Below are 9,266 nucleotides of genomic sequence, written 5' to 3'. Positions count from 1 at the left end.
GAGAATATGAGGTGTCCAGCAGTGAAGCAGAACTTGCTGCTTACATCTGTTCAAAATTGCAGTCTTGTCCTTGTGTGTCCCAGAGGCCACGAATCTTTCTTGAGCTGTAGGATGTCACGTGGATTTTCGTAGTCCTGTTTGGAAGTGCCTCCTTAAGGACAGTGTTGAGTGCATTAGTACAGAGCCAGTCTTTCACCTCCTGGATCCAGCTTATTTCAGTGATTCCTTTTAAGAACCTTCTGCCTTGGTTGGCAAAGGTCTCTTTGGGCAAAACTTGTGAATTGTCAAGAATGGTATTGTCTGTTCTGGTTAATGTCTCCATTCTGGACGGAGCTGCCTCGGCATGAATAAAATGTGAAGTAGTTTCTACTAGGTGTACAGTTGCATGATGTAATAACGCAGTGTCACATCCAAAAAGATGATGATCTTGTGTAGCAATTCAGCCTCCTCTGTCCAATAGCCACATACCAGGGATCTGAAGCATCTTGTTTGGGTATCACCAAATCAGTTGAGTGCTCCTGGATTACACTGGGCCTTGAACAAAGGAGAAGGTGGTGGCTATATTTGGGCTTCAGCAAGGAGTTTTACCCTCTCGAGGGCAATAACCTTTTTATTAGAGAGCCTGCTGAGATAAGAGAGACCTGACTACATAATCTGGAGGAAACACTTTTGAGCTGATACGTCTTTCTGTCTTTCAGGAGAGTGCCTGAACCACCAGGCCGGCCTGGTGGAGTGGCTCACTGGCTCTCATGCAAAGAACTGGCCTAGCGTGGAGGCACGCCCCTGGAACAGGGCTGCTGGCTGAGCACCCTGAGTGCCTGAAGGCTCTTGTGCTGCATGGAGTCCTTGCTGTTTCTGACAAGCTGGCTTGGGTAGTTTCTTATTTGTACTGTCGACTGATGAGGATCATGTTCTCATACGTGCAGTGCCCTCCCTGCTCTGGGAAGGTGGTGTCTGTCCTTAGCTGTGCTGTATTAAAAGTAATTATTTCTGCAGTGCATCATTGTGTATGTGTACATACGTAATGTCACATAAATGGAACAAATGCTTTCCTGTATTTAGGTTGGGAATGTGGTAGAAGGCCTAAACAGCTCAAATGCAGGCAAGGCCCAGCTGCTTGGTTTGCTGACCGTAGGCTCCCCTTCTCTAGTGGAAGATGTTGAATGTCAGTAATGGAGCTCAGCAACAGGTACGCGGATTTCCTGGTAGTTTCCTCACATCCCATGCTGACGAGAAGCTAGGATTAAGAAGCCCTATAATCAGTCTTCTGAAGGACAGTTGCAGGTGTAAGGTGAAAGTCTTTTGACTGTATCTGGAACAGTAAATGCATTGGTATGACACTGGTGATGCGTGTTTGTCTTGGTCCTCGAGAAAGGATGAGAAATCACTAGCTGAAATGCTTGATATTATTGGGTAGGAATGGTGACTTGGAGACTGAGATACCTGCTGTATGATGGTGGCTATGAAAGTGTTGTACTTCATTTAATTTAAGAGGGGGCTCTAGGGAAAGCAGTTGGGGAAGCAATTAAGGACACTCTAGCCACAGGGTATAGCTTTGTGATTGTTTGGGTGAGGAGTTCAGTCATTCAGTACAATCTTATGAGAAACAGGCCAGCGCTCACGCTGCTTGTGAACTAAGCAGTACAGGAGGAAAAAGCTCCAACTAGTTTTTGTGCTAATTGTTGGTGAAGAAATGATTCTTCTCTTTGCCCAGCATGAAGCCTGCTGCTACAAAGCAAACTGCAACATTCTTGAACAGGAGTCTATTGGATCACTTCTGCATGTCACGTAATACTGTTTTTGAGGTGGTGGTGTGTGCTAAAGGCAGGTCTTTTTTGTGTTTTATTTTAGCTGGATCTGACCTCATGAGGGCTGGTCCCAAGAATTGCTCTGGTGCTCTTACCTTAGCATGGGAGGGATGCAGGGAGGCTGAAGCCTGTGGCACGTGAGGCATTTCTGGAGGGGCTGACAGGACAGGTCACCTCTTGTCTGTGACCTTCCTGGTCACCACAGAGGTTTCTGCCTGGCCCTACCTTCTTTTTAGCAGCTCTGATGTTGAACGTTATGAGTCCTTGTGCATAAAACCAATTACAGGGGAGGAAAATCTTCTGAGGACAACACAGGTAACTGCTCTCAGTGCATTGGTCGCATGTCCTACATGGAGTTTCAGCATGAATGTCTGTATTGTTACGCGTCTAAAGGATAAGAGACTGCCATGTCAGCAGTTCCTATCCCTGAGGAATGCTCTTCCCCAGCTGCTTTCTCAGCACAGGATGGACCTCAGCAGTGATCTTCACTGGCTGTGGGTGGGATGCTCTTGTGATCCTCACCCTGCCTGCTGTCCTGGAAGAAACCAAAATTTCTTCCAACACTTTAACTCATGACAGATCAAGGTGTGTGGGAGTGATGTGAGATGTAAAATCTGACAGACGATTCAGGCATTTTTGCTTTTTCCTGCAAGTTTTTCCTTCCTTTTCATGTTTCCTTTTCTGCATGCAGCAGTTCCTGAGCTTAAGTTGTGAGCCTGTGTGTGCCTGTGGACTGCTTTGAAGGGGTCTGAAAAGTGATCAGAGAAAGGAAGTTTGCTGGAAGGTCTAACTCTGCTGTGGTGTTGCCTACACCTTGAATGGAAAATGGTTAGATACCCTCAAATCACTTATAAAAGGAGTGAGTACCAGTGCAACCGTGTGAGATGGCACTCCTCTCCCTGGTATTTCTACTATTTCTAGTGGTTAAACCTTACGTCACTTGCTTGTGTTTATTTTATGAACTTGAACTGAAGCAAATGTGCCTAACAAAAAGGGGATAGGTCAACTAAGGTGTAGTTCTACAGCAGAACTGGGAACCCTCAGACCATTGCGAGGGGTATTTGTAGGCCATGAAAGTTCACCCTACAGTGTGCTAGATTTCTTTTGTAGTGATTGTGCGACTTCCCTGCTTCTTTCCTGAGCACTGACAATCCAAGGAGCCTTTAAAAATGCAGGTAAGGAAAAAGCTGAAGCAGTAATGAGTTTCTTTTCCTTAGCATTTTAAACTGAAAGATGTTTCCTACTCCTGTTGTTGGGATTTCACTAAAACCCTTTCAGCAACACGTTGAACAGAGTGACCTTTTGTCTGTTGCAGCAGGAAGGAATTGTCATCAAATACAGCTCAGCAGCATCTTTTAGAACAGTCCTTATATTTTTTAAAAAACTTCAGAAGCAAATTTACTCCTCAAGTGTCTGTAAACAAAAATGTTCCTTTCTTTATCAAAAAAAAACCCCTACCCCAAAACCCTGTACAGTACAGTTGCTTTACCCTCAGAAGTTGTTGCCAATTTCGATACACTCCAAAGTTTGCTCCAGCTTGCTTTGCTTTTTGCTGAAATATTTTGTATGAAGTTCTTTGATCTGAAAAGGAAAAGCCCTACAGGCTTAACTTACTGGATGTCCCTGCTGCCATCAGTCCTGGTGATGTGTGGTGAATGAGGCCAGGATAACTCAGCCGAATGTGGTGGTTCACAAATGAGAAAAAACAGGCTGGACGTGGTTTGTCAATACTTGTAGACGAAGTGGATGGCTGAAAAGAAAAAGGGCTAGAGAACTGAATGGCTGTAGAGGCTGACAAATCTCGATTTCTAATGTGTTTGCACAAGTTACTGTGTACCTGTCAGCAAGGTTCTGGAAAGTTGTGCAAGAACTAGAAGTAAAGGCTCTTCCACTTCTGAAGTGGGTCATTGTTTGATACCCCACATCAGCACTTTTTTACTTGGTGACCTTCTGCATCGCCTTCCCTCAGTCCGGTCAAGGACAGAGTAGAAATTCTGTGGGGAAAAACACCTCCTGGGAACTAACGTGACTCTGGAAGGCAAAGGAGCAGCAAGGAGGTGAAACTTCCCTGCATAAGGTAGGGACCTGGACGTGAACGCCACAGTTGAGGGCACATCTGTATGCATGTGTGCGTAGTAAGCTCTCATGGGTCAGTGCCGACTGACCTTGCACCTGTCTGCTTTGAGCAGAGGAGCAGAGCCCAGGACACAGCCTGGCAGCAGCCCACAGTTGCACTGTCTCCACCCCTGCCACTCAAAACAAGAATGCTCAGGCTTTTTGCTCTGCACCCTTTGTTTTAGGCTGAGTCAACCACCCCAGCAGGGGCTGTGGCAATGGCAGTTCTCCTGGGCACCTTTGAACACAAGCCCCGTTTCGGTGCCAAGGTCCCCAAGCAGCAGTGTTGTGACTTGTGGCATGCGCTGGGGACGCCATGGCCAGCATGCAGACAAGTGTGCAATCACCAGTGGTGGTGTGGTGCAAGTCTCATTTAGCTCATGGCGTTTGGCAAGCCTATGATGCAAGGCCACTGTGTCCCACAGGGATTAGCAGCTAAGATCTATCAGAGCTCACCTCCAAATTGAGCTACTCTGGCTACGGGTGCCTTAGGGAGCTGGACCACAGCTGTCAGTAGTGAAGAAGGAGTTGTGTGACCTGATGCTTTGTGTTCAAGCACATCAGCAATATATTTCTTTTAATACTATATTTTTGCCCCCACCCTTTTCTGTTAATAGAGGTAATGGATGTGTTTGCATATGCATAAGATGGATGTTCCTGTGTGCATAACCTGAACACCTGGGAGTGGCTACCCCCCATTTTCTAATCAGTGCTTACAGACTTAAGTCTTTTGGTAAGTTTATTAAGAGTCAGTGGGACTGATATTCATTGGATGTGGAAGTTAAGTACGGTTGGTTGTGTAATTCAACTTTTAATTCAAACAGTACGTTATAGCTAGGTAGATGTATTAACTCCAGAGAATCACAGAATGGTCAGGGTTGGAAAGGTCCTCTGGAGATCATCTAGTCCAACCCCCGCTAAACAGGTTCTCCTAGATCAGGTTGCAGAGTCACGTCCAGGCTGGTTTTCAGTGTCTCCAGAGAAGGAGACTCCACAACCTCTCTAGACAGCCTGTTCCAGAGCTCTGTCACTCTCAAGGTAAAGAAGTTCTTCCTCATATTCAGATGGAACGTCTTGCGTTTCAGTTTGTGCTCGTTGCTCCTTGTCCATCGCTGGGCACCACTGAAAAGAGCCTGGCCCCATCCTCCTGACACTTGCCCTTAAGATATTTGTAGGCATTGATAAGATCCTCTCACAGTTTTCTCCAGGCTGAACAGGCCCAGCTCTCTCAGCCTTTCCACATAAGGGAGGTGCTTCAGTCCCTTAATCACCTTTGCAGCCCTCCGCTGGATCATCCCCAGCAGTTCTCTGCTTCTCTTGAACTGGGGAGCCCAGCACTGGACACAGCACTCTGGATGGGGCCTCACCAGCACAGAGTGGAGGGGAGGATCACCTCCCTTGACCTACTGGCCACACTTCTCCTAATGCACCCCCGGGCCCCACTGGCCTTGGCCCCAAGAACACACTGTTGGCTCATGGGCAACTTGCCATGGCCACCAGGGCTCCCAGGCCCATCTCTGCAGAGCTGCTTTCCAGCAGGTCCTTCCCCGGCCTGTGCTGATGCGTGGGGTTGTTCCTCCCTCGTGTAAGACCTTACACTTGCCTTTGTTGAACTTCATTAGGTTCTTCTCCACCCAACTCTCCGGCCTATTCAGGTCTCGCTGAATGGAACCAGCACAAAGCAAATACAGGTAGAAGCAAATATGGCTAACACAGCTGTGGAGCCCCCCTGCTTCTATTAATAGCAAGGCTCAGGCTCTTGATGGAAAAGCTTTGTACATAGATTTACAAAAAAAGCTTTTTGTCAGATTTACATTTACACGCATGATATAGTATTTCTGCATGTTGTCCATAGGGGTACAAAGAATAATTTAATAGTCTCATCCGGAGAGGAAATTTTGATTTTGGACTGTCAGACCTAGTCATATATATACATAAATAAAAAATTATATATATAAAAACCCACAACAAACAAAAAAAACCCCAACCATTTGTAGGAGACCCAAACTGCCTTCTAACATGAGGTAAGGAGACAATCACCTGCATTGTATCTTGCTGTCATCCTTTGGCTTAAACTTCCTTTGTACGTGGGAAGAGAACAACAGTACTTGTGGCCCTCACCTCGCTCGACCACCATGGGAAGAGAAGGGGACAACCTAAACCCTGTGTGATGGCCAGGGGACAGGACGTGATGGCACTTTGGAGTTTTCTATGCCTGGTGCTAAGGAAAAGAGAGTACAGTGTAAGCAAGTAGCTGTTGTCGCTGCTGTTAATCCTTTCTGAAGTGACTACCAGGGGAAGGCAATTATGAAACACAATATTCAATGTGAAAAACACCAACTAAAACATCCATTTCAGCATTCCATTTGTGCAAGTGTTCAGGCGTGTGGCTTTGATTAACTGCCTTTACTGCTGTGTTTCAACCCACCAGGGTTTTGTGCTTTTAAATAAGAACTGTGTTACTATATTTTCTCATCAGCATGTCGTCAAGATGGCAGCACTGAATATAAATTCTACTTAGTTTCTGCAATGCTGGGTATCTTGGATTTCTCTGTTGACTTTTTCCCCTTTATAATTGCAGTATTTCTCATTGCAGTGCTACCTTTGCTTTCTAATGTTCCAAAGCTTAAGAAAGGTAGGATGAGACACAGCAGTTATTTTAAATTAAAAGCAACATTGATCTGATTTTTTTCCCCTTATTTCATAGTCTGCAGAAGAATTCATATTATTATCTATGTACATTTAGATTTACCTGAAATAGTAATTCATCATCATATCTAAGACCAACAGTATTCAGCAAATAAACCAGCCTTAGAAAGTGAAGGCTTATCTTCAAGGAAATAATAATTGTAATAATTAGTCACTGTCTTAACGTTTGCATATACTGTGTTTCTGGAATACTTTACCAAGAAATTATTTTTGCAAACAAGGCAGAACTTCTAGTAAGAACAATAAAAAAATCAACGAGTACTTCTCTGTTTTCCTGAAATTTCTTAAGGTAAGTTTCTTCAGAGAAGAGTAGTTACTACCTGCCTGTTTTAATACAAAGGCATAGGAACTTTTGTCATTATGTCATGACTGAGTTTTCAGCGTTTTCCCACTCTTGCCACTGACTTCTTTAAAACACACAAAAAAATCTCCAAAATCAAACAAAAACCCCACAGCCAAATTAGTACAAAAGACCCCAGTGATGCCTCTGTTAAGTGTAAAGCCAGGTATGTAAGTTTTCAAAATATGATAATTGTCATATGACTATGTCAAAACCAGTCATATGAGACAAGGCTCCGTCCCTTCTCTACTCTTCGTGGTACAGCCAGGAGGAAGTTTCAGCTGGTTTTGGTTTTGTAACCTAGCACAGGCATGATCTACAGTAAAATAAAAAGGGAAGAATCCTCCTGACTCTTCCACCTGTGCAGCCTTGGAGATTCCACTGCGTAAGAGGTTAATGGCTTAAAACTCAGAGTGCTCGCTGGTCAGATGCAGCAGCTTAGGCAACAGTTGTCTAAAACAGCTCCATTGGGCTGTGCCAGGTACCACCACGGGAAAGCTGCTGCTGCTGCCATTTTGCTTCCTGTTAGTAAGCAAAGGGTGTGTTTGGGAAGGCACTGAAAATGGGTTGAATAAATCAAAAAGCAAGAAGTTTTTTCACTCTATCTGCTTTGCTGCTTTTTTTTTTTTTTTTTTTTTTTTTTTTTTTTTTTTTTAGTGCTTGCTGGGAAGTCCAACACTGTTATCTAGATAGCATAGGGGAAGTCTATGCATGAATTAATAACAATTACTGTAATTCTTAGGAGGTTCCCAGTTCACTTACTGCCCTGTGACTTCATGTGGGGCTTTACTGGCACCGTGCAGGCAATGCCCTGCCTCGCCCCTTGTGTGCCTTGTGCCACCCTGCCCTGGCACCTGTCTTTCCCCATGCTGGTGCAGAGAGGGTGAGGTTGGGGGACTCGGTCTGTGGCTGGGCTTCTTGCTACATCCCCTTCTAGGAATGCACGGCACAGTGAGACCTGCTCTCCTCACCTACTGGGTGTGGGAAGGAGGCTTGTGTGCCAGCTGAGGGAGGCAGGGCTGCGTGAGCCATCAGAGCCCTGATTTCAGCTCTCCCTTTGGCCTGATGTGTCTCCTCTGCTGGATTCCCCTTCATGCATGTCGCTTGTGCTTTGGCACAGCGCCTGGTGCTCCAGCTCCACTCTGCTCTGACAGCTTGTGTCACACTGACAGGAGCAACAGGTGTCATCAGGCTCCCCCTGCAGATGTCACTGACATAATAAGTCTTGTTGAGCAAGGTATGCACCTGCACCAAACAGTTCAGTTAATGTGAAATGGAGAAGTTGCTCCCCTGGTAGGGCTTTCCAGGAGGTACAGTCACCTCCCCATTCCCACACTCATCCTTCATAACTAGGTGAGATGCCACCTCTTTCTTTTGCAGGCACTCAGGCCTGCATACCTTGTGTGCATCTTTGCTCTTTCTGTAATTATCTTCAAGAACCCAGCTGATTTTACTTGCCTGAGGACAATTAAAATGTGCAAAGCCTGTTGGTATTTTCTAGTAAAATTTATGTATTTTCTAGTAAAACAACTTCTGTATTTTTTTAATATAGATCATATCAAACTTGCAAGAGATGGAGAAAGGGTCAGGAAATTATGCTTCCTGGTAAGCAATGAGCAGCACTGCAAGTGCGGCTGCCACTTTATTCCTGAGTGGGAGATGTTAGGACTGGGAAGATATTTTGCTAAGATATTCAGTCCTTTCTGCTGCCCTGGGGAGCCAGGTGGTGGTGAGAAGGCTATCTACTGCCCTTGCTGGTCAGCTCCACTTCATAACAGCAGACCTGCAGGAGTAAGCCTGGCAAAGGTAAATACACCAAGACATGCTGACAAGTTGAGGGTGCTGGCTGTGGTTGGCTGTCATGAGGACACAGAGAGAAGCAAGTGTTGTGACTGTGTTTCTAGCTTCCTTTTGCCCTCTTCCTGCTCCTGAGCTGTGGGAGAGGAGGCAGGCAGATAGTGTCACTGAGGCTGGGAGCTGATCCCACCCTGGCCACCTCTAAGCCGTGGAGGACTTTGGCAGAAGCAGATGCTAGAAAAGCCAGTCTGCACTCAGGCTTTACTGGCAGTGCTGCTCCTGAGCTGGTCCATTCGGTTCTCAGCAGTGTGCCATCTAAAGCTGCTCAGCCACTACCCACACCCAGGGCTCCTGTCGGGACAGAGAAAGCTCTTATCTGCCTGCTACATATCATGTAGACTCAGCCCAGTCTGGTGTGGCTGAATGAGGTCCCTCAGGGCCTCAAACCAAAGGGAATTTAGTCTTTGTGAGCACCGACTGCTTTTTTTTTTTTTAGC

This window comes from Falco biarmicus, chromosome 2 (assembly GCF_023638135.1).
Source record: "Falco biarmicus isolate bFalBia1 chromosome 2, bFalBia1.pri, whole genome shotgun sequence".
NCBI lineage: Eukaryota > Metazoa > Chordata > Aves > Falconiformes > Falconidae > Falco > Falco biarmicus.
Note: the sequence above shows the minus strand (reverse complement) of the source record.